The 26,195-nt window shown below is 39.1% G+C and overlaps 1 protein-coding gene and 1 pseudogene across 1 annotated transcript in view; both read left to right on the forward strand.

The window, feature by feature from the left end:
• Positions 1-26,195, forward strand: part of RALGPS1 (Ral GEF with PH domain and SH3 binding motif 1) — a 573,263-nt gene that overhangs the window by 87,877 nt on the left and 459,191 nt on the right. The gene's annotated exons all lie outside the window — the stretch shown is intronic.
• Positions 6,931-12,225, forward strand: LOC118841187 (annotated as a pseudogene).

Consider the following 26,195-nt stretch of genomic DNA (forward strand, 5'->3'; position numbering starts at 1 on the left):
GGGGAATTGGTAATTGGCTGATATCCAAACTTCCTACAGTCAAGAAAAGGGTCTCAGCCCATAGGCCTTTCTTTGGCAGGGTAACTCAGGGGATTTTGGCTTCCCTCAGTTTCTTCTTTTAGCTGAGGCTACTGAGGATCTTAAAGTAATGTGGTGAGTATGTACTGCTGTTCAATTTGGGAATATGCTCAGGGGAGGGAAGTGTATCAGGAACCCAGGGTTTCTTGAGCAGACTCAGTGTATGGGGCCATGTAGGAGCCACCGGGATGTACTCTCTGACGTTGGAATAAGTCTGTGATGGTGAGTGTACATGGTATGTATGACATATTATTAACAGATATAAAAGATAGTAGATAGGTGACTCCTTCAGAGCTATTATTGGCTCAGGTTCAGACCAGCCCTGGAAGCCCTGGAACCTCAGGAAGGCAAACAGGCTCATCCCCCATCATCTAGGAATGTAGGTTCTCAATTTACTCTGGGCATTTCTGCAGTTTGAAAGATGTTTAGTCATATGGTGCATATATACATGGTCCCAGGTATGGCATTTGAGGCCTTCTGGAATGAAGGCATGAACCTAGGCATAGCATGGTGAATGGGGTCAGGAGATCTGAGTTCTGATTTTGGCTTTGTCAATAATTTGCAGTGTGATCTTGGGCAAGGTTTTCTTCCTCCCTAGGCCTCAGTCTCTCAGTCTCAAAATGAGGGAGTTGTACTAAATGATTTCCTAAAGTGCCTTCTAATGTTCCTTGATTTTTACCTCAATCAATTGAAAGCCCCACAGTTTATAGTTTTTCCCCCAAAGAATGTCAGTGTTTGAAAAACAAACCGCAAACGAGTTCTTCTTCCATATAGTTGTCAACTGAACATGTGAAATACAAAAGGACTAAAAATGATGGATGAGAGACGTCAAGGTTATTATGTACCAGTGACTTCTTATCCACAAAATCAAGAAAAATTCAGCCAGCCATTTGTTTATTTTAATCTTAGGTAAAAACTGAAGTCCCCCCTTCTGCCACTACCCTAGTTTAGTTCACTGCTAGAATATTTTAATAGTTTTTCAATTGACCTTTCCCTCCCTCCTCTCCCCTACTCCATATATTCTATAATTACCCACCCCCCTTCGAATACTTCACCAGTTTCCCCAACAGTCTGTTCTGATGGCGTATTCCCCTACTGAAAAACCTCCAGTGATTCCCAGTAATTACATGCTGAATAAAGTATAAGCTTTTGACTCTGGTATTCCAAGTTCATCTTGGCTCCAAAATACCTGCCCAGCCTTCTATCAAACTATTCCCCTGCATGTACTCTTATGTTCTTGCCAAACTGAGTTATTCTCCATTCCCTCTTCACTTCCTAACCTCTCTTTCCTCTTTTCCTTTGTTACCTACAGTTTCTGGAATGGACTCTCTCATACTTTCTGCCACTCCTGTATCCATCTGTTGATGTCCCACCATTCTTTTAAGACCCAAATTATAGTCTACCTTTTCCATGAAGCCTTTCCAGTCTCCCCAGCTAAAAGTGATTTTTATCTCTTCATATTTTTAGACCTCTGAACTTTGTCTAAACCTCCCCCATTCCTATTCACCCTTCCATCATAGTTGTCTGTAAATTTATTCCTCTCCCAATTGAAAGATAAGCACCTTGAGAGAAAGGTCTTTGTCATCTCTCTCATTGTATTCTCAACCTTTAACACAATATAGAAGGCACTGCCATCCTTTGTTCAGGCCCTTTTAACTCCCCTCCCCTGCCTTGTATATAAACTCATTTCTCTTATCCCCCTGGATATTCATATATCTCTGTAGGCAGGATATTATCAACTTCATTTTCCAGTTGATGAAACTTTGATCTAGGGAATCATCCTATTTATCCTATCTAAAGATAAATAATGACTTACCTAAGGGCATATACCTGGCAAGTGGCAGAGCCAGAACCTTAATGTAGGTTGTTTTATTCCCACCTCTAGGCTCTTTCCATTAGGCTTATGCTACTTCTCTGGCATTTGATCAATTACCCAGTAATACCCATTTCCCCAGAGTTTTAATGCTTATAGGGCATTATCTTTTACAAAAACTCTGTGAGGTAGATTATGTGAGTATTATTTTACCCTCCCTACAGGAAGGGAAACTGAGGTTCTGAGGAGTTAAGTGATAAGATCATAAGAGTTTAGGGTTGGAAAGAATTTTAGAGAAAAGCGAATCCATCCTGAGGAAACAGAGGCCCAGAGAGGAAAAGTGACATAAGGTCCTAAGGTACCTGGTCAAAAAATACTAGATTTAGGATTCCAAATCCAGGCTTCCTGACTTCAGGACCATCCATCTTTCTCTATTTTTTTGGAGGAGGAGGATGTTGTGAAAGGTCCTCTGTTCTCAAAAGGAGGAGCAAGAAAATCCATGCGACAATAGATGGCTGCCAACATTTCAAGGATTTGGATTTAGGAGAGACTTGACTCTAAAGCCCACCTTCAGGACTTACTAGTTGTATGCCTATAGGAAAGTCCCCTCAACTCTTTTGTCTTTTTTTTCTTTCTCATCTATAAAGCAAAGATAGCATTTTCATTTCTTAATTCAAGCAGTGATATTATGAGAGGAACACATTGCAAACCTTAAAGCACCACAAAATTTTACTATTATTATTATTTTCACAACCCTCATATGTGAGTCATGTAACCAACCTAGAATGATCTTTATTTTGCAGCAAAAGACCCTGTGTTGTGATCCCTGCCAGGAACCAGAGCAGGGATTGTGTTTCAACCCCAGTTCCTTCCCTAGAGGGTTGGGGATAAGGGCGTAAGTGGTAAAACCTACTTATGGGGAAGCCCAAAGTCTGAAAGAAGTGGATTTGGGGATGGGCCTTTCCAGGCATGGTTGAAGAGTGGAAAAAGAATCAACAAATACTGAGGGGACTCAGATTCTAGGCAAGCCAACTCTATCTGAGCCCAGGTTTTATGTAGAATCAGAAACCTGTGCCTGATAAAAATGTATATGCTCCCCAGCTTTCATGATTTTTTTTCTTAGTTTCCTAGTAAAAACTCCTTCTGAAAAACTCCAACCTTCTTTCAGCTGAAACTAAAAAAATTCCTACTTTGGGGTCAGTTTCAGAGGGGACATGGTACAGAAAAATTAGTGCGCCTCTGAACAGAAGCAGATTATCCAGTGGGTGCATTAAGTATTTTCCTAGTGTTATTTTGAATTTCTCTTTTTGGGGGGGTGGGTAGAGCATTTTCCCTTTTATGGATGGGGGCAAGGGGAAGAGATGGTAGCATGGAAACCAAAGCAGTGGCTTCTCGTAAGAGTGGAAGAGAGGGAAGCATGGCAGAGTGACAGAATGCTGAACTTGAGTCAGGAAGATCTGGGTTTTGTGGCAGGTGAAAGGTGAATGACTGAGGGAAAAAAGGTTTGATCTTCTGAGCATATGGATTTCTTAAGCAGTGCATGGTAATTGCCCAACAAACCAGGACCAGACCTCCTCAACATAGGCCTGGACCTAGAATATAGGAGGAGACAAACTTTTATACATTAAAACAATAAATAAGGCCAATTAATTAAAAGGAAACAATACAACATTAGGTAATCTGATTTCTAATTGGAGGAAAGATTAAGAATTTTTCCAAGTTGGGAGGGGAAGACTAAATAGGTATAATTCCCTGATTTCAGAAAAAGAGGTGTCCCATTTCTCTCAAGTGTCTATAATTAATCAGAAGAGCATGGAAACAATAACTGACTGATCACTATGGGGCCAGTTTTCAGCTCAAGATGTACAATTGTGAGAACACCCTTTGCATCAATCTTTGGATCAAACCCTGGTTAGAATAACCTAGATCCTTAGTTAAGGGTCTCTAAGCAGCAGGGAGAGGTGGCCTTGTTTCTCAGTCATGCAGGCTGAGTTCAAACAATGTAATAAGGTTTTCTCACAAGACAGAAATTGGACTAGATCCATAACTGAGTTAAAACTAAACTAGTTACAGAAATGAGTCACAAGATGGAGTCAATGTGATTCCCTCAATTTCTACAATTAACTACTAGGTGTGCTAATCTCTTCAATTCCCTCAGTTTGAAGCCTACCTCAGACATTTACTGTCTGTGTGACCCTGGGTCGTTCACTTAAAATGTGTGGGCCTTAGTGTACCCCTTTGAAAAACGAGGGTATTGGACTTGATCACCACTAAGGTCTTTTCCTGATCAAAATCTCTGATTATGATCTGCCTGACACTTGAACCAGGTGAGCACCAAGTACGAAGCAACTGATTGATGCATTGATTTGGGATCCAGACTCACCACATCAATCACACATGATGAGTTTTTATTTTGCATGTGCAGCCGGACAGGGAAACTGAGGGTAGGGATAGAAGGGCATTGGTTAGGATTGGATCAGAAGGGTTAGGAAGGGGACAGGAACCCTCAATACACACTCAAGAAAGTAAGGACTAGGAAGAAAATGGTGGTGAAGGAGAATGGTCTATTTCCTTGTTTCTGAGGGGTGCTTCTTTAAAAAAAATTTTTTTGGGGGTAAAACAGGGAGGGTACTTTCTATTACTGCTCTTGCTAGTGTTGTTGGCTAGATCAGTTGATAGAGGAGTGGCATAAGCACACCAGGATGTTATTATCATCAGTTTAATTTCTTATCAGTGGGAAAGTTCCCTAAATGCTCTTGTTTGCGGATGACTATGCTGATTGCATTTAGCTCTGAGAAACTCAAAGGTCTCATGAAAGATATATAGTCATTCAAGAGAGATCAGGTTATCAATCCGGGTTGAACTCAGCTCTAGCTGGCTGCAGGCCCAATGCTCTATCCGCTGCACACCTAGCTGCCTAAGTGTAAGAGGCCTGCCCTTAGGGGCAGTGGCTTCAGACTAGGGACTAGGGCAGAGAGAGGCCTGAGGCTATGTACTGAGCAAGAAACAGGAATAGAAGCAAATAACAGCCATATGACTTTTAACCCAGGGCAGGGTCTTAGATTCAGTCTGTAACCCAATCTGAGGCCTGCAGCTAACTGACCTTGGCAGAGAGCTCAGACCAAGGGGAGACTGCAGTTCTGTCACTAACCCTGAAGAACTTTCCAGCTAGCTGACAGGGACTAAGTTCAACAAGAGTCTGTCGGACCTCCAATCAGAGGCAAGCCTATACTTGGGTTACACAGACCCAAACCCGGATGAGAAGTTGTCAAAACTCAAACCAGAAAGAAAGCCATCAGACTTTTCTTTAGATCACACTGATTTGAGTGCACTGAAAGTTTACAGGTCCCTGGTCTGGGCCATTCCTTTGATCTGTAAAGAATATTATACTCAACACCCAGAGAAATCAGCAACAGAACCCCAGAAAATGCTAATCTGTGCCCCCAAAGGTGCAGACATTCCTTCCAGAAGTACACAGAGTCAGGCCCTAACATAAAGTCCCAGGCTGGGAAGTAAGGCTTGATGTCAGGAAGTATGAAGAATGAGTAAACAAAAACAAAAAACATAACAATAACAAGACTCCCACCATAAAAAGCTATTAGAGAAAGAAGGGCGCTCAAGACACTAACCCATAAGAAGGCGCTATCTCCAGAATATCTATAAGCAAAGTAATAAAACCAAAAAAACCTCAAAAAAACCAAACAACTCACAGTCTGTACATGAGGTCAATTAGAATTCATGGGGAAAAATGAAGCAGGAGGTTTTTTTTTAATGTTAAAAGATAATTTTAGAAATGAATTGAGGGCATCAGAGGAAAGAGATGAGAGTGATGGAGGAAACACTTAGAAAGAGAATTAACTGGGTAATACAAGAGGTACAAAATGGACCAAATGGAAATTAATGAGTCCATGAGACAACAAGAAATATTAAATTCAAAAGACTCAAAAAGAGAAGAAAATAAGAGATAAATTAAAAATCTTTGGATTAGGCAGAACCAAGATGGTAGAGTAGCAGGAAGAAATATAACTAAGATCCTCCAGCATAACTCCTTCACAAAATGCACCAGACCAAGTCCTGATTGAAATATTCAAGAAAAACTCACAGTGAGTCATATTTTCAGAAGATTTCACCACAGGAAGACAAACAGGAAGGTCTGTGGACACTGAGGATGGGGGTCTTTGTCAGGGCACAGTGTATAGAGCATTTCAGTGCACTAGGACTAAAAGACTGGGCCCAACTACAATATGGGGGACCACAGCCTAGTGTAGGGCATAAGAACGGGGACCAAAGGAAAGTTCTGTCTTTTGTTAATCAGTTCCTCTCAGCAAAACAATGATCCAAGATAAGTACAAAAGACTCATAATAGAAAATGCTATCCATATCCAGAGAAAAAAACTGATGGATTCTGAATGCAGATTGAAGCATACTATTTTCACTTCATTTTTTTCATGGTTTTTTCTCTTTTGGTCTGTTTCTCCTTTCACAACATGACTAATGTGGAAATATGTTTTAATTGATTGCACACATATAATCTATATAAAATTGCCTACAATAGGAAGATGGGAGGGGAGGGAGGGAGAAAAATTAGAATTGGGTCTGTGGAACATTTCTGTAGACTTGTCCCTTTAATAGACCTAAGTTCTAATAGACCAGGAGAGGAACTTGAAGAGGAGAGAGGAGGAGTGCAGGGATCAGATTTTTTTCCCCTGAATCAAATCATTTGCACCACAGAAGTCCCCAAGAAGACAAAAACTGATCTCAGACACTCCCCTAAGAAGTGCCAAGAGCACAACCCTAACAAATATCTGAAATCAGGAAGCAAGCTAGAAAAACGAGCAAACAAAAACAGATTCTCACCAAAAAGAGCTATTATAGTGACAAGGTTACTCAAGACACAAACCCAGAAGAAAAAAATGACTCCCAAGTGCTTACAAGCAGAACTGCTGTCTGCCCAGGCTGCTCAGTCAGTATGGGCAGCACTGGGGCTGGACTTTGCATGCAGCTGGAGCCCAGGAGGAGCTGTGCCACCATTATCTGGAATGTTTTGACGTGAAGGTATCAGCTGTGACACATATTTAAAAAGAAATTTTTGTGGTTGAAGATGCAAGTGCTTAATCTGCTACGATTATGATCTTTGTGCGTCTTGTTATGAAAGTGGTGAAGCAACAAGGCATGCAACTGACGGTATGCAGTGTATGCTAATGAGGGTAGATTTTTTTTTCCATCTCAGTATTATTTTATTTTTCTCCAATTACACGTAAAGATAGTTTTTCAAAATTCATTTTTGTAAAATTTTGAGTTCTAAATTTTTCTCCTTTCCTCCCTCTCCTTCCCCCCTCCCCAAGATGGCAAGCAATCTGATATAGGTTATATATGTGCAATTATGTTAAACATATTTCCACATTAGTCATGTTGGGAAAGAAGAATCAGAACAAAAGGAAAAAAAACCAGTATAAAGAAAAAGAGAGAGAAGAAGAACATAGTATGCTTTGATCTGCATTCAGACTCCATAGTTCTTTCTATGGATGTGGATAGCATTTTCCATCTTTAGAATTGTCTTGGAACATTGTGTTGCTGAGAAGAACTAAGTCTATCATTAATCATCGTATATTTTTAAAAAAATCATTCTTTATTAATTTAATTTTTTAGTTTTCAGCATTAATTTTCACAAGAGTTTGAATTACAAATTTTCTCCCCATTTCTACCCTCCCCCCACTCCAAGATGGTATATATTCTGATTGCCCCATTCCCCAGTCGACCCTCCCTTCTGTTACCCCACTCCCCCCATTCCATTTTCCCTTACTTTCTTGTAGGGCAAGATAGATTTTTATGCCCCATTGCCTGTATATCTTATTTCCTAGTTGCATGCAAAAAATTTTTTTTGAACATCTGCTTTTAAAACTTTGAGTTCCAAATTCCCTCCCCTCTTCCCTCCCCACCTACCTTCCCTAAGAAGGCAAGCAATTCTACATAGGTCACATGATACACATGCAAACCCCTTCCTAATACTCGTATTGTGAAAGACTAACTATATCTTGCTCCTTCCTATCCTATCCCCCTTGATCCAGTTTTCTCCCTTGACCCTGTCCCTTTTCAAAAGTGTTTGCTTTTGCTTACCTCCTCCCCCTATCTGCCCTCCCTTCTATTGTTCCCCCTTTTTTATCTCCTTCCTCCTTCTTTCCTGTGGGGTAAGATACCCAATTGAGTGTGTATGGTATTCCCTCCTCAGGTCAAATCCAATGAGAGCAAGATTCACTCATTCCCCCTCACCTACCCCCTCTTCCCTCCCAACAGAACTGCTTTTACTTGCCACTTTTATGTGAGATAATTTACCCCATTCTATCTCTCCCTTTCTCCCTCTCTCAATATATTCCTCTCTCATCCCTTAATTTTATTTTATTTTTTTTAGATATCATCCCTTCATATTCAACTCACCCTGTGCCCTCTGTCTATATATATGTATATGTGTACATATATGTATATATATATATATACATATATATGTATGTATATTCCCTTCAGCTACCCTAATATTGAGATCTCATGAATTATACACATCATCTTTCCATGTAGGAATGTAAACAAAACAGTTCAACTTTAGTGATTTCTCTTTCTTGATTACCTTTTCGTGCTTCTCTTGATTCTTGTGTTTAAAAGTCAAATTTTCTATTCAGCTCTGGTCTTTTCACTGAGAAAGCTTGCAAGTCCTCTATTTTATTGAAAGTTCATATTTTGCCTTGGAGCACAATACTCAGTTTTGCTGGGTAGGTGATTCTTGGTTTTAATCCTAGCTCCATTGACCTCTAGAATATCATATTCCAAGTCCTTCAATCCCTTAATGTGGAAGCTGCTAGATCTTGTATTATTCTGATTGTGTTTCCACAATACTCAAATTGTTTTTCTCTGGCTGCTTGCAGTATTTTCTCCAGTATTTTCTCCTTGATCTGGGAGCTCTGGAATTTGGTGACAATATTACTAGGAGTTTTCTTTTTGGGATCTTTGTCAGGAGGTGACCGGTGGATTCTTTCAATTTCTATTTTACCCGCTGGATCTAGAATATCAGGACAGTTCTCCTTTATAATTTCTTGAAAGACAATATCTAGGCTCTTTTTTTGATCATGGCTTCAGGTAGTCCAATAATTTTTAAATTCTCTCTCCTGGATCTATTTTCCAGGTCAGTGGTTTTTCCAACGAGATATTTCACATTGTCTTCCACTTTTTCATTCCTTTGGTTCTGTTTTATAATATCTTGATTTCTCATCAAGTCACTAGCTTCCACTTGCTCCAATCTAATTTTTAAGGTAGTATTTTCTTCCGTGGTCTTTTGGACCTCCTTTTCCATTTGGCTAATTCTTTCTTCCAAGGCATTCTTCTCCTCATTGGCTTTTTGGAGCTCTTTTGCCATTTGAGTTAGTCTATTTTTAAGGTGTTGTTTTCTTCAGTATTTTTTGGGTCTCCTTTAGCAAGTCATTGACTTGTTTTTCATGATTTTCTTGCATCATTCTCATTTCTCTTCCCAATTTTTCCTCTACTTCTCTAACTTGCTTTTCCAAATCCTTTTTGAGCTCTTCCATGCCCTGAGACCAGTTCATGTTTTTCTTGGAGGCTTTTGATGTAGGCTCTTTGACTTTGTTCACTTCTTCTGTCTGTATGTTTTGGTCTTTGTCACCAAAGAAAGATTCCAAAGTCTGAGTCTGAATCTGAGTGTGTTTTCGCTGCCTGGCCATGTTCCCAGCCAACTACTTGAGCCTTGGGTTTTTGGTCAGGGTATGACTGCTTGTAGAGTAGAGAGTACTTTGTTCCAAGCTTGAGGGGATGCGCTGTTGTTTTCAGAGCTATTTCTACACAGCCAGCTCTGCCACACCAACACTCCTCCTCCCCCAAGAACCGCCAAGCCGGATCGTGACTCAGATCTGAAGCAGGCTCTGCAGTCCTGCTCTGATCCACCACTTAATTCCTCCCCCCAGGTGGGCCTGGGGCCAGAAGCAACTACATCTGTGGTTCTGTAGCTGCACCACCTCTGCTGCCCCCCGCCCCCGTGTGGTGGCCAAACCGCAAACTCCTTTCACTCTGTCCCCGCAGCTTTTCCCAGTAACCTTCCCTGTTGTCTCTGGTGTTTGTGGGTTGAGAAGTCTGGTAACTGACGCAGCTCACTAATTCAGGATGCTATGGCCTGTTCTACCAAGCTCCTGGTCTGGTTGGTCCAAGCGTATCCCACGCTGGGCTCTGCTCTGCTCAGCTCCCAGCTCCATGAGTGATAGACTTTACCCAGTGACCATCCAGGCTGTCCTGGGCTGGAGCCCTGCTTCCCTCTGCAATTTCATGGGTTCTGCAGTTCTGGAATTTGTTCAGAGCCATTTTTTTTGTAGGTTTTGGAGGGACTTGGTGGGGAGCTCACGCAAGTCCCTGCTTTCCAGCTGCCATCTTGGCTCCACCCTCCAAAAATCGTACAGTGTTGCTGTTACTGTGTACAATTCTTCTGGTTCTGCTCACTTTACTTAGCATCAGTTCATATAAGTCTTTCCAGGTTTTTCTGCAATCTACCTGCTCATCATTTCTTATAGCACAATAATATTCCATTGTGTTCATATACCACAACTTGTTTAGCCATTCCTGAGCTGATGGGTATTCCCTCAATTTCCAATTCTTTGCCACCATAAAAAGAACTGCTATAAATATTTTTGTGCACATGGGTTCTTTTCCATTCCATCTCTTTGGGATACCAACTTAGCAGTGGTATTGTTGGATCAAAGGGTATGACAGTTTTATAGCCCTTTGGGCATAGTTCCAAATTGCTCTCCAAAATGGTTGGATGAGTTCCCAACTCCACCAGTAATGCACTAGTATTCCAATTTTCCCACATCTTCTCCAACATTTATCATTTTTCTTTTCTGCCACATTAGCCATTCTGATACGCATGAGGTGGTACCTCAGAGTTGTTTGAATTTGCATTCTTCTAATCAATAGTGATTTAGAGCATTTTTATATGATTATAGGTAGTTTTAATTTCTTCATCTGAAAACTGCCTATTCATATTCTTTGACCATTTATCAATTGGGGAATGGCTTATATTCTTATAAATTTGACTCAGTTTGCTATATATTTTAGAAATCAGGCCTTTATTAGAGACACTGGCAGTAAAAATTATTTCCTAGTTTTCTGCTTTCCTTCTAATCTTGGTTGCCTTGGTTTTGTTTGTACAAAAACTTTTTAATTTAATGTAATCAGAATTATCCATTTTACATTTTATAATGTTCTATATCTCTTGCTGGTCATAAATTCTTCCCTTCTCCATAGATCTGACAGGTAAGCTATTCCTTGCTTTCCTAATTTGCTTATGGTATAATCCTTTATGTCTATATTATGTACCCACTTTGACCTTATCTTAACAAGGATAGATTTTGATTTGTAATATGGTTGAGAAGCTTTCTCAGTAAAGTAGACCAAGTCTTCTACTCACCTCATCATGAAAAAATGGGTTTTATGGAAACGTCTCTTCAAGAACATGTTGCTTCTGAACATGCAGAAACAACAGAGATGATTTGTTTAATCTGTGTAGCACTACCTGGTGGAGATTCTAATCATGTTTGATGACAAAGTTATTATAGCTCACACTTGAACACAGAGCCAGCCATAGAGATTGAGCAGAATCAAATACAGTTTGGATTCTATGTAGAATGTTTCAGCCTGGCTGAAGATTAAGAAGTAGATAAAACATGCATTTTACTAGCAATTCTAATGGTGGGATTTCTTCTGACAGAGTTGATTTTCTCCAAGCAATAGGAAACCATGGATTCTTTTTTTTCTTGGTTATCAGGAGTGAGATGTTCTGTACAAGGACAATTCAATTCCTCTGGGCCCTCAGCTTCTCAGTTGCAACAGCTTCAGGTACAGCGAGAATGAAAACATATGTAGGCAGCACAGTGACAAATGGATATGGCCCATAGTGTAAGCAGGCACACAAATACAACCAACCTCTCCTTTGCAATTACACCAGCAACAGCAACAGCCAACATCAAAACAGAAAACAGCAAACTGTTCAGAATCCTCTATTTTTTCCTATGAGGTTAGGGATCCCAAGGTGCCAGAAATGGAATATAAGTCAATGGAAAGTAAGCAGGCAGAGAGCATGGCCTTTTTTTTGTCCAAGAGCTTCTCCTGTCCACTTTGATGTGTGAAGGGAGTTCCTCTTCAGATGGGGATGAATGGGGAGGAGTGTTGAGGAGATTGCAAATTTTGGTGCTTTGGGCTGTGTGGATATTATGCCTTTAGATGTTGCTTTAGAAGTCCTAGATTTTAAAGCAAATGTACCTTTACTACCTCCTCTTGGATGACATCCCAATTCACAGACAATATCCTCTGTGGTATATTTGCCAATGAAAGTAAACAACTCTCTTGGGTTTGTTTTGCATATTATAATTTCATGTCTGTCACTCTTGTTAAATTGTTTACATTCAGAGTAAGAGAGAAAAATATGTATTTGTCACTCATCTCCACTAAACAGTTTTTTAGTTCTAGCAGATCAATGTAGGTAGCAGGGCAGGGAGTGATTTCTGCTTCTTGTATCTTGACATACAAAAGACTCCTAATATTATACATTCAAACAGAAGATGAAAATTGAACTCTCTAATGAATATCAAAGAATAAAAACTTCTTGGATGGTTTACCTTAAAGAAGGAGCATATAAATAAATGTATATATACGTACACAGGTGTATATGTTTATATGTATATATACCCATGCATATGTATGTATATATACATACATTTACATATACACATGTATATGTATGTATATATAGATACATATATCTACATATACACACATCCATATAAACATATACATCATCCTCTACTATACTGAATTAGGGTAGTTGGGTGACCCAGTGGACAGAGCACTGGACCAGGACGTGGAAAGTCCTGGGTTAAAATCTGGCCTCAGATACTTGCTAGCTGTGTGACTCTGGGCACATCATTTAACCTTTGTTTATCTCAATTGCTTCTGTTATAAAATGAGGATAATAATAGCATCTATCTCCCAGGGAAACTGTGAGGATAAAATTATATTATCTTTGTAAAGGACTTAGTGCCTGGCACATAGTGTCCGCTAAATATTGCCTACTGGTAAATGAAAGTACTAGATGAAAGAAATAAGAGCCATGGAAAAATGTTTTGGAAAGAGAATTATCATCTTGGAAGAAGAGGCACAAAATCTTAAGCAACAAACAAACTCCTTGAAAATTAGAATGGACTTAATAGAACCTAATAATTCCATAAGATAAAAAGAAATATTAAAACAGTCAAAAGACTGAAAAAAATAGAAAGTGTAAGTTATTGCAAAAACAACTGATCTGGAAAACATACAGAAGAGATGTAAATTTAAGAATGATTGGATTATCTAAGATCTATGACTAAGAAAGAGCCTAGACATTATATTTCAATAAATTATAAAAGCAAACCACCAATATCTCTCGGAACCAGAGGGAAAGTAAAAATCATAAGAATCTACTGGTTATCTCTTGAAAGAAATCCATAAATGAAACTCCTAGGAATGTTATAGCAAAAGTCCAGAGCTTCTAGATCAAAGAAAAATTACTACTGGTATCTAGAAAGAAAGAGTTCAAAGAACCATGGAACCACAGGGAAGGTCACACGCGATTTAGAAGCCAGCATTATAAAGAAGTGGGCAGCTTATAATACAATATTCTAGAAGACAAAAGATTACAAGTTACAACCAAGAATAACTTATTCTTTATATCCAGCAAAACTGAGAATAGTACTACAGAGGAGAAAATGGACCTTTTTTTTTTTTAAAATAAAGGACTTACAAGCATTCCTGATGAATATATCAATTGAGTAGAAACTTTGAAGTGCAGACACAGGAAACAAGGGAAACATATAAACCCGAGTGAGCAATCACAAGAGTCTAAACAGCATTAACTGCTTATGTTCTAATATGGGAAGTTGATGCATCTCCTTAGTACTCCATCACTATCAGATAATAGAGATGTCTGGTTTTTACACACAGTAAGGGCCAGAGTCATGAGAAAAATGGAAATGACTAGTGAGGACAATAAACCATTAACACCTCAAGTATCTAAGTGGCTGTGGGGTGAAGAAGGTAGAGTGGACTTGGTGCCATGCACTTTGTATGACATTGGATAAATTTCTCAACTTCTTTGAACCTCAGTTTTTCCTTTGTAAAATGTAACACCTGTACTACATACCCATCTACACACGATTGTGATGAGGAAAGTACTTTGTAGTACCTTAAAGAACTGTTAAAATATGATTTATTAACATCATACAGATCAGGATTCTGGCTACAACAGTTCTTATTTAAATTTTTTTTCATATTTGTTGTGAACTTAATTTTCAACAAATATAAATATACAAATGTATACAAAAATAATGAAAGGGGTTTGCATAAGAAATTGTGAGCTTTTGATATATGGAGTTTGTTTTAAAGATGCATATACACAAAATATTATATATGTATGCATTGTTTACATATGTGTATTTATATATACATATATATAATATAACATGTAATATATGCTGTTGTTCAGCCATTTTTTAGTCGTGTATGACTCTTTGTGACCCCATTTGGGGGTTTATTGGGAAAGATATTGAAGTGGTTTGCCATTTCTTTCTCCAGCTCATTTTAGAGATGAGGAAACAGGGCAAACAAGGTTAAGTAATTTGCCCAGGGTCACAAAGCTAGTAAGTGTCTGAGGCTGGATTTGAACTCAGGAAGATGAGTCTTCCTGACTCCAGGTCTGGCATTCTATCCACTGTGCCACCTAGCTGCCTACATGTAATACATACATACGAACACACACACACACACACACACACACACACACACACACACCATTTAACAAGGTAGTAACAAAAGTGCTATATTTACGTCCCCTTCGCTTTTTGTTTCCCATTCTTATAATATTTAAACATTTATAAAATATTCTTCTCTCAACAACTAGGTGAGGTAGGAAATACAAGTATTATTATCCCTACTTACAGATCAGGAAACTAAGCCTTAGCAAGGTGAAGCAATTCCCAAGGTCACATAGTTTGCAAGCATTGGAGGCTGGTCTTAAGTGCAGGTGTCCTGATTCTAAGACCAGTGTTCTTTCTACTAAACCATTATGTCTCCAGTCTTGTTAATCCAGAATAGCCTCGAACTTGTATCAAAACATTTTGCTTTTCAAAGGGTGTTGCTAGAGCCAGTTCAAACCAGCTCAGGAGAGCTAATTATGAAATTTTAATGTGAGCATCTACACCTGAGAAATTGACAAATACTACAAATCAGGGCTTGATTTATTGGGATCTTTTTGCTTGTCCAGACTTGCGAAAGTGATGGAGAATATATTAATAATGTAGATTGAACTTTAAAATGTGTCCTCCCTACCTTTTTTGCCCCAAGAACCAGCTGTTAAACATTTCCCAGTGTGCCACTTCTTATGAACAAGAAGCAGCTCTTTGACATAAAGACATAATTAAAATATTGCCCCAAAGATCCAACGATTACCCAATATTCTTATGAATAGTCAATTCACCAAAGATTACACCTGGTACGCTGCGACTGGTTAATTGGACAAAGATTATACTCGATGCACTGTGATTGGTTGGTTTATTAACTTGAAGGAATGTGTGCACTTATTACTTGGCAGTGGCGCTAAAGCTGAACTGCTCATCAAGAAGGCCAAAATTGTAGGGAAAATGACAGAGAAAGGAGACAGAAAAAAAGAAAAAAATCAGAAAGAATAGAGTGTCAGATGGTAGAAATGGTGTTAGAGATGAATAGATTTACTGCTGTCAAGTAGTGATAAGGTGATGGGGATGGCAGCAGTGGACATTCTAATGTATAAGGAGACTGGGACCCTGGTATTAGTAAAGGGAAGGGCATTCAGGGGCTGTAGTCTGCAATTTTGTGTATAGCATGTAGTATGTATAGTTTTATTTTTATTGTGAACTTACTCTTTAACACATATAAACATTTCATTACACAAAAAAGAGAGGGGTTTGCATAAGAAATTGTTTCTGTTATGTACAGTTTGTTTTAAAGATGCATATACACAAAAAGACAGAGAAAGTTTGTATCTTTTTTAGTGCCTAACATAGTGCATAGCAAGCAGTAAGTGTTCATCAATGTTTGCTATCTGTACAGTTGTCAAATTACAAAGATGTGTGAAAATAAGTCTAGAAACTGGGACCAGTACTTCCAAACTAGGGCAGTCCACCAACCTCCCTCCACTGGGGCCAGGGATGTCCCAGTTCCTTCAAAGTAGAACTGAGAAAGGGCAGGGGAGAGATGTAGCCAGTAATATCACCACAGGGAGATTTGGGTTTGATGGTCGTTAGGTCATGGCAGAAAGAGGGATCTGTGATAGTCTGTTCCTTTAGTAGTAAGGCTGATGAAAAAAGGGACAAGGCTAGAAAAAACAGGGGTTTTTCTGAAGGATAATAAGAAATAAGACATATACATAGCATTTTACAATAAGGTGATCCTCAATTATCAATAAAAAGTTAAAATATAGAATCAGAGATGCTTTTTTTTTAGATCTAAAAGTACCTGAACAGAATTCCCTCTACAAGGTCTCCAGCAAGTAGACATGTATGATCTGTTGAAGATCTCCAGTTGCAGGGAACACATTACCTCGTAAAACCTAGTCCACTTTTGGACAGTTCTAATGATTAGTTTTATTATATTGAGCTGAAATCTGCCTCGGTATAACTTCTGTCTATTACTCTTAGCTTTATCCCATGAAAACAAATTGAACAAGTCTGTTACCTGTTCTACTGGCAATCCTTCAGGTATACAAAGGCAATGATCACAAAATCTCCTATGTCTTTTCTTTTCCAGGCTGAACATCCCCTACTTCCTTCCACTGAACCTCATACAATATGGCTTCCAGTCCACTCAGCATCCTGATCACCTTCCTCCAGATATTCCATAACTTGTTAATGTTATTCTGAAAAATATTCCCAACACAAAGCATGGAGGGCATGCCCATTTAAAATTGCTGTTGATCTGAATTGTCAACACCTCCTGAGTTCTAATGACCCTGATGGAGGAGGACCAGGGCACTTTGTCCGGGGCAGAGAAAAATTAAATGGATCCAAAGTCTATTTGGTTAGTATTTCTCCTCCAAACTGTTGCAAAGCAAAGCTAAACAATTGATATGAAAGTCAAAAATTTTACTGTTCTTTTGTTGGTGTTATCCAAGAAACAATTTTTTTTCCACTAAAGGGAGAACCAATTCCACATATAAAAATTCAAATGTTCATCACTAGCCCATGAGGAATGTATAAATGATTCCCAGCAATAAATGGCAAGTTTACTTTAAACCATTTACAGAATTCTTTAGGATTCCTAAAAATTATTACCAGAACTAAACAAAGTTCAAAGTACACCACTACTAAAGTGGTGTAGCCAGGGCAGAAAACAGCGAGACTCTTGTTCTTTAGAAGAAAGTTTTAAGAATGCAGGGAAGTAAGTAATCATGGAAAGAAAGCTTAATATATATTAAAAAACTTAAAGTAAAGCATTTTGGTTCAAAGTGCTACGCTTCAGTTATTAATCAGGTATTAATATCACTTATCTAGAATATCTCCTTCCCCAGTAATGCAGGATAACCAGCCAGCACAGCACTACCTCATGGCTTAAAATACTATAAAAGGTGACTGTATAAAAGACTATAAAAGGTGACTATAAAATGATTGGACTGCTAGGTGGTATAGTGGAATAGAGTGCTGGACCTGGAGTCAGGAAGACCTGAGTTCAAATCCAGCCTTAAGCACTTACCAGCTGTGTGACCCTGGGCAAGTTACTCATCTACAAAATGAAGATAATAATAACACCTACTTCCCAGGGCTGTTGTGAGGACAAAATAAGATAACATTTATAAAGAACTTTGAAAACCTTACAATGTTTATAAATTCTAGTTATCATAATCACCATCATTCTTTTTCAGTTGGAGCTTGTCGTGAACTCGGGCTCTCTAGGTGGGTGCCTAAAGCTAGGAAGATTATGAAGCTGGTAAAAGAGATAAGCCTTCTCAGGAGTAGGCAGGATTCCTCATCTTTTTCATAGGTCAGTCATTTCACCACTACCTATGCTCAAGACATGCCATAGTTAACAATTTCCAGTACTTTCTATAAAGGGCGTGTTTGGAGGACTTGCACCCAGAGAACAAATCAATCAATCAGTAAGCTTTTATTAAGCACCTTCTATGTGCCAGGCATTGTACAGGGCACTAAAGATAAAAGACAATGACATCGTCTCTGCTCTCAAGGAGATCACAATCTATTGGGGATGAGACAATGTGCATATGTATAAGTTTATATAGAATAAATACAAAATAAGCACAAGGAAATTTAGGGAGGGCATTAGCAGATAGAAGAAATCAGGAAAGGTTTCATGGAGAAGATGGCGCCTAAGCTGAATCTTGAAGAGTGTAAGGGTATCTATGTGGGTGGAGGTGAGGGGAAGTTCATGGGAGATAGCCAGTAAAGGCCTTTCTAAATGACCATCAAGAGGTAATATGTTATGGGGGATCTAGTATTGGATTTGGAGTTGGAGGGTCTGGGTGCCAGTTTCAGCTCTACTATGCTCTACTACTGTTCTTTGTGACTTTGGGCAAATCCTTTAATCCTGCTGCGAATTTAGTTTTCTTATCACTAAAAAGAGAGATCTGGAAGTGATGATCTCTAAAATCTCTTCTAACTCTAACACTCTGAGTCTATGTTCTTTCTTTTCCAATATCGACTTGCAAAAAAGTCTCATCTTGCCTGTGTTCCATAGAGAGCTCTTATGGTGCAGTGGGTAGACAGACTTAGGATCAGGAATCTCTGGGTTCAGATTCCATGTCTGATACTTGATCTATAACTATGGACCAATCATTTAATCTCTCTGAGCCTCAGTTTCCCTGTCAATAAAATGGGGATAATAAAACCTGTAGTACTTGCTTTACAGGGTCATTATCAGGAGTAAATGAGATGGTACTTGTGAAGTACTCTGCCAACTTTAAAATGCTATATATATAGATGTCAGTTATTATTGTAAGATTTGTAAGATCTTATTGAACTTTATCAATTCTTTTTATGATGTAGTACCAAGAATACAGTATTACAGTCAAGAGGCTTAGTTTCTGCTGCTAAGTTATCGTGTGACCTTGGTCAAGTAACTTCCCCTTTCTAGACCTCTGGTTTTGCAAATGTAAAATAAGGAACCTCTGACATCTCTTTTGGTACTAATGTTCTATGAACGTTCTGAGATACGAGAACTTTACTCGTGAAGACCATACATACAACAACAGGTAACCTGTGCTCTGTTGGGAGTAAAAACGTTTACGCCATAGGTCCAGAATGTTAATTGTTTCCTGTTACTGCATTCCCTTTTCATTCAAGGGCAATTTTCTGTGTCTAGAGTTGGATACCTTTCCCAATAAAAACCTTCTTCTCTTAAACTCAAGATAGTTTTTTTTTAAAGTTTATTAGAATTAAATGTTGAATAATTTCTGTCTGTTTTCCTACAGTGGATGCTTCACCAGGCCATAGAGGTGACCCTGGGTTTTCTAAGGTTCTACCAGTGGAATGAGTAACTCCCTATTACCTCCAAGATTAAATATAGAGTCCTCTAGTTGGCTTTTTGAGCTCTTCATTATGTGGTTCTTTCTTCCCTCTCTAGTTTTCTTACATCTTAACCTCCTCCCTATGCTCTGGAATCTAGTGACGTGGGCCTCCTTTCTGTTCCTTTTACAAGATACTCCATCTTCCAACTCTGTATTTTCACTGACTGTCCCTTTGCCTGGAATTATCTCTCTTCTCTATCTCCTGGCTTCCTTTGATTTCTTTCATGTCTCAGCTAAAACTCATCATCTGCAAAAGTTTTTCTAATTCTTTCTACATTTTGTTTGAATATACTGTTTGTACTTTGTCTCCTTCATTAGACTGTGAGTTCCTTGACAGCTCCTTTGAGGGGGTGTGTTTGTTACTTTATATCCTCAGCATTTAACATGGTACCTGGAATATAATAAGTACTCAAAAATGCTAGTTGACTTGACTAACAAGCAAGCCTTACCAAGGAGAAAGGCTTCCAAGAACAAACTCAGAGACAGACTATGTGCCTAGTCTACAGACCCATTCGACTAACTCTACTTCATCACCAGAGGGTTGACCAGTAGGCTGACATTTTTTCAACCATAGCAATTCATTAAACTAGCTACTAAGATGTGGAGGGCCCTACATTCTGCATTAATGGAGGAAGAATGTAAATTTTTGAAGTATTTAAGTAAATACATAGATCTTATTGATATTTGCAGTCAGGCTGGTAGATCCCAACTTATTTTCATGCCTCTTTGTAACTTGACAGTTGAACAGATTTCCCCCACCCCAAATGTTTGAAAAATAAATAGTTTTATTTTTTATGAGATTTTCTATGCCAAGATTTAGACTGAATGTCTGGTTATAAAAATTTGTTTTATGTAATGGAAAGGTTCACAGTCCTCTGTGTACCTCAGAGGGGCATTGGCAAACACCTCCTTTGTGTAAATACTTGGGTTTGCTTGATCAAAGTATTAGATCCAAATGTAAGGAAAAACCAGATCGTTTTATGATTCATGCAATATAAGCACCAACATGGTCAGAAATTCGCTTGTATTCTCTTGTAATTACAAACATTCCCATTTGTTTGCCTTCTGACTAGACTAAAATACAGCAAGATATTAGAAATTCAATGACAAGTTTGAGTCATATGGGTTTAGAAATCCTAAAGAATTCTGTAAATAATGGTTCAAAGTAAACTTGCTATTTATTGCTGGGGATCATGTGTGCATTCCTCATATACTGGTGATCAACATTTGAATTTTCATATGTGGACCAGTTTTCTCTTTAGTGGAAAAAATGTTTCTTGGATGAAACTGACAAAAGAGCAGCAAAATCTTTTACTTTTATATTAGTTGTTTAGCATTGCTTTGTGACAGTTTGGGAGAGAAATACTAACCAAATAGATTGGACTCATTTCATTTTTCTCTGTCCCAGACAGAGTGTCCTGGTCCTCCTCTGTCAGGGTCACTAGAACTGAGGAGGTGTTGTCAATTCAGTTTAAGCATCATTTTAATTGGGCATACCCCGCCCCTCCCCCCCCCCCCCCGTCCCCCATGCTTTGTGTTGAGGATACAAAGATAGATACAATTCGGTCCCTGTTCTCAAAAGGCTTATGTGTTACAAATTAATATGCTACAGGGTCGAATGCAATGGAGGCAAAGGAGACATTCAGACCAACTGTTCCACGAAAATTTGAGAAGGGGGAGAATGTTTTAAACTGGGGGGAATCAGGAAAGTTCTTGTTGATGAAGTAGTGCTTGAACTAGTCCTTAGAGGCAAAGACAGGCAGAGATGAAGCAGGAGTTCATTCCTGGCATGGAGAACCCCCAAATGAACGCACTGAGGTGATAGAGGACCAGGAGTGTGCTGGAGCCTCCCCAAACCAGCTTGTAAGAGTGATTGTTCAACTTTGAGTTTGAGCATTTACACTTCGGAAATCAGCAAATGCTACAAATCAGGGCAGGATTTATTGTTTTGTTGATTGTCTAGACTTCAGAAAGTAACAGGGAAAATGTTAATAATATAGGTTAACCTTAAAAGTGCTTTTTTTTCTTCAAAAAGCCAGTTGTTAAAAATTTTATGAACACACCTTGAGAGGTCAGTATGTAAATGGGAGCCCTTGGTATAAAAGTTTATGAAGGCAAGTAGTGTGAGAAGTTAGTTTGCAGACTGAAAGTGGAGGATCAGATTATGACTCCAGATTCTCAAGGTTGTAACAATTGATGACCTTGTTGAATAGAGTCATCACTGGCCAATTCTTTGGCATCTTACTCCAGGCAAAATGGTAAGGCAAACAAGATTTTTTGGGATATATTCAATACAGGGGAACACACACGATGAACATATAGCAGAAGCCCCCCAGGAATGCTGGGTCCCATATAATTGAACTGCTTTGTTTGCCACAGAGTCTCCCTTGACTTTCTTGTTCTTCATCTTGTCAAAACAATTATTCCTGCATCTATCATAAGAGCAGGTTTTGAAAGACTAGACCAGAAGGTCTATTTCCCCTTGTATTATCTGCTGCCTGAAGGCAATTACAGGAAGAAGAGAGATTGATGCTTCTCTCAGAGCCATTGACAGCAAGTACTGCTTTCTTGCTCCCATAACTCAGCTTTCCTGTCCTCTGACTGTGATAACACCCTAACCTTTAGAAGAAAGGCCTACCTCCTCATCTCACCTGTTCTTAGTTCTATCATAGACATGCATTGTCCAATTAATATAACAGGGTAACTTTATGGTATATTTAGCTATGCCTTGCCTGGAGCCTCAGACCTGTCCTGGTTGCTATTGAAGTCAAGAACATGAGAATCCATTTCGTTTTGTATGGTTGACATAGTTCTCACTGAACATTGCTAATTGGTATGATATGTCACATAGTGGTATAACAGGTCTGGAAGTGGTAAATGACTTGTCCAAGGTAACACAGCTTATTATTTTTGGGCACATTTGGGACTCAAACTTAGGTCTTCTGAGGACTTTTGACTTCAAATCTAGAGATTATTCTAACAAACAAAATGGTTTAACCAGTAGGGGTGGCGGTGTCCTTTGGCAGGGATAATTTGGTCACATGAGCAATATAATATTATGTTTAAATCAATCAGATTTGTGACATTCCCTAAGTGATTTTTAATTTATTTTGTCTCATGATTTGTAAATAATCATTTTTTGCAACTTATGTTATTATGTATGCCTGTTTTAATGGAGTGAGGTGAGGAGCCTTGGACTGGAATCTAGGATCTACATCTTACTAGTCATGTGATCGTGAGCAAATCACTTAATTCATTTGTTCTATTTCCTCTTCTGTGAAATGGGGCTAATGCTTACCTAATAGAACTATTGGGAGCAGAGTTCTTTAAGAAAGTGATATAATAACAAGATGGATAGAGCTCCATACCTGGAGTCAGGAAGACTCATCTTCTTGGGTTCAAATATGGCCTCAGACACTTACTAGCTGTGTAACCCTGGGGAATTCACTTAACCCCCTTTGCTTCAGTTTCCACATCTGTAAAATAAGCTAGAGAACAAATATCAAATTAATATTTTTGCCAAGAAAACCCCAAAAGGGGTCATAAAGAATCAGACACAATTGAAAATGACTGAACAACAATTTCATTTTTCTCTGTCCCAGACAGAGTGTCCTGGTCCTCCTCTGTCAGGGTCACTAGAACTCAGGAGGTGTTGTCAATTCAGTTTAAGCACCATTTTAATTGGGCATGCCCCACCCCAACCGTCCCCCATTTACATACTGACTTCTTAGCAAGGTGTGTTCATAAAATTTTTAACAACTGGCTTTTTGAAGAAAAAAAAGCACTTTTAAGGTTAACCTATATTATTAACATTATCCCCGTTACTTTCTGAAGTCTAGACAATCAACAAAACAAGAGCTATTATTATGAAATCATTCTGAAGTACCTTTGACCTGCTTGGGAACCCGCCCAGGGTAGGTGGGCCCTTAGAACCCTCTTAGGCCAGTCTGGCCCACCATGGCTGCAGTTCTTATATCTCTCATCACTGTCTCCTCATCACCATAGTAGTCACAATTATTGCCTCACAGAGGAGACTTGTTTGTGCCTCTTTCATGCACTTAACCATGAAATGCGATGTATTTTGGTTATCTATGTTTAGATCTTATTCCCCACTACTAAACTATGAAGTTCCAGGAGGGCCCGGGCTTATCTAAACTTTGTATGTTCCCCAGACCATGGAAATAAGCCCTGCACACAGTTGGCATTTAAAATATTTGTTATCTTCAAATGGTAATTTTGATACCATTAAAACAAAACAAAACAACAACAAACAACTATTAACCTGACTCTCTACACTGTCTTAGAATAATCTCCTTTAGAACAGGCCTACATGTACTGATCACACCAGGTTTGCTAAGGTTCAGTTTTCCCTTATAGAACAAGGAAGAATGTAATTGAAAAATGCATTTGTGATAGCTTACTTTCCCACAGGACATCTGCAACTATTATCAGATGGTCAGAATGTAAAAACAACTCATGTCATCTGTTCCACTGTGCAATAATCCCTGGAATGTATCAGAAATTGGCTTTACTTTCTAAAGAATTTAGTATCTCTAGGGACTAGCAACTTGTTATCAGAAAGCAAATTATTAGGGGGAACAGAGGACAGGAGGACTTCTTTTTTCAATGTAAAATGTTGAATAATAATATCCTGGTGAATGACTCAATTCAACAAGTATTGTTAGAGCGTTATGGCAGGATGCAGAACAAATTGAAGACATTGTCTCTTCTCTCTAGGAGCTTATAGTCTAGTTTTGTTTGTTTAAGCGTTCAGTGATCCTACCATTTATTATAGATTCCATGGGCTTCCTTGATATAGAAATGAGAATTATGGGCTCTGGTTCTCAACATCCCCTTCACAAATTGTCCCCAAGTCTGATATTGTCTAAGAGGAAGTGGGGCAAATAATGACAGGATTGGTGAGCAGTAGCTATTGCTACAAAACACTATGAAATCTTTGGTTTCATATAATCAATCCGCAAGTACATGAATGACCACTTGGCACCTGTCATGATGCTTTCAGTGAATCTCTTTCTTAGAAGAGAAAGCTAAGGAGATGGAGGAATGCCACTCCACTGTCTTGGTTATCAGGAAGAATGTAGTATTCCTTTAAAAAAATCAAAGAGTGTGTGTGTGTGTGTGTGTGTGTGTGTGTGTGTGTGAAGATCTGAAGATGCAGAAGGGAATCCTGGCCTGTGACAGGAGGTAGAGACTGCAGGGATATGACACAGAGGAGAAAGAGAAGAAAGAAGAATACACCCTTGGAGCTAAGCAGCAGAGGCAGGGACTGGACCCTATGCTTGTCTTCCAAGGAATAATGTGGTACAGTTGAGAGGGATTGTGCAGTAAGGGTCAGAGGGAGACTCAGAGAGGGGTAGGGGTAGTTACTGACTCCTAATCGAAAGGTGCTGAGGGAGCTATTTGTTGAACTGATAACAGCAAGGAAAGATCTGCCCAGGGTATATATGTGGGATGTGAGAGAAATCTTACCAAGATCTGCCAGATTAAATGACTTCTATCCACTTTTCAGGATTCAAATAGTCACAGATGATAGTGCCAGAAAGAATTAGAGAGGGATGCTAAAGATGATGAAGTCTTGGCCAATAAACCTTATCGGCAGGTTGTATTTTCTCACTGTGGCTGACTGGAGGCAAAGGCTTTGGAAAAGAAAGACTGAGGAAATGAGCAGCTTAAAGGTTAATAATTTAAGAAGATAAATGGTTCCTGAGAATGAGATTTGGATTTTTGGACCAAGGTTTCAAATATAAGAAATCATGTGCTTCTGGCTATTAGAAAGTAAACTTCTTGAGGGTAGGGGCTGTTTTTGTCTTTCTTTGTATCCTGAGTTCTTAGAGTAGTACCCGGCATTGTAATGCCAGTGCAATACCCATAGCAGCTGCTATGAATATGCATACCTATTTCCAGAGTAGATTTGCAAAATACTATAAACTCTCTTCTTCAAAGGCAAAACCAAAATATTTATTTGGAACACCACTATTAGGATACCAGGAGGTGACATTTAGCAAGCTTCTCATCGCCAATCCAGGGACTGCCAACATTTTAAGAATTCTTTCTATTAAGCCTCACTACAAACAAGTTCCCCTAGGCAAAATTTCTTCCTCTGCCGGCTCATGCTCCCTTCTCTCTCTCAGCTCTGCCTCACTCTCACTCTCTGCTCTGCCTCTCTCCCCAACATTTCTATTTCAGTTAATGCTCTTTTTCCCTTGGCCAAGCTCCTCCCACTCTTTTCCTCTTGGGCAAGCTCCTCCCACTCTTTTCCTCTTGGGCAAGCTCCTCCCACTCTTTTCCCCTTGGGCAAGCTCCTCCCACTCTTTTTCCATTGGTCAAGTTCCTCCCACAACAGGTTCCACGTGACTCAGGCTCCATGTGACTCAGTATGTAACACAGCTGTGAGCTAGGCCAGAGCTCAAAGCAGGTCACCTAGGCCTGTTACTGGACAGGGGAAGATCTTCCTATTCCATTAACACTACAGGCATATAGTAAGTATTTAATCAGTTTTTAATGATGGATTGACTGGCCAGAAATATGGTGTGCCTAGTAAGGGCCGGTAAGAATGTGTTTGTGTGCAAGTTTGTAAATCTAGGCAAAATCACTTTAAACTAAAAAAGGAATGCCAGCTGAGGCTGCAAGGCTTGGGCCCTTCCCCAT

Source organism: Trichosurus vulpecula, chromosome 3 (genome assembly GCF_011100635.1).
Source record: "Trichosurus vulpecula isolate mTriVul1 chromosome 3, mTriVul1.pri, whole genome shotgun sequence".
Taxonomy (NCBI): Eukaryota; Metazoa; Chordata; class Mammalia; order Diprotodontia; family Phalangeridae; genus Trichosurus; species Trichosurus vulpecula.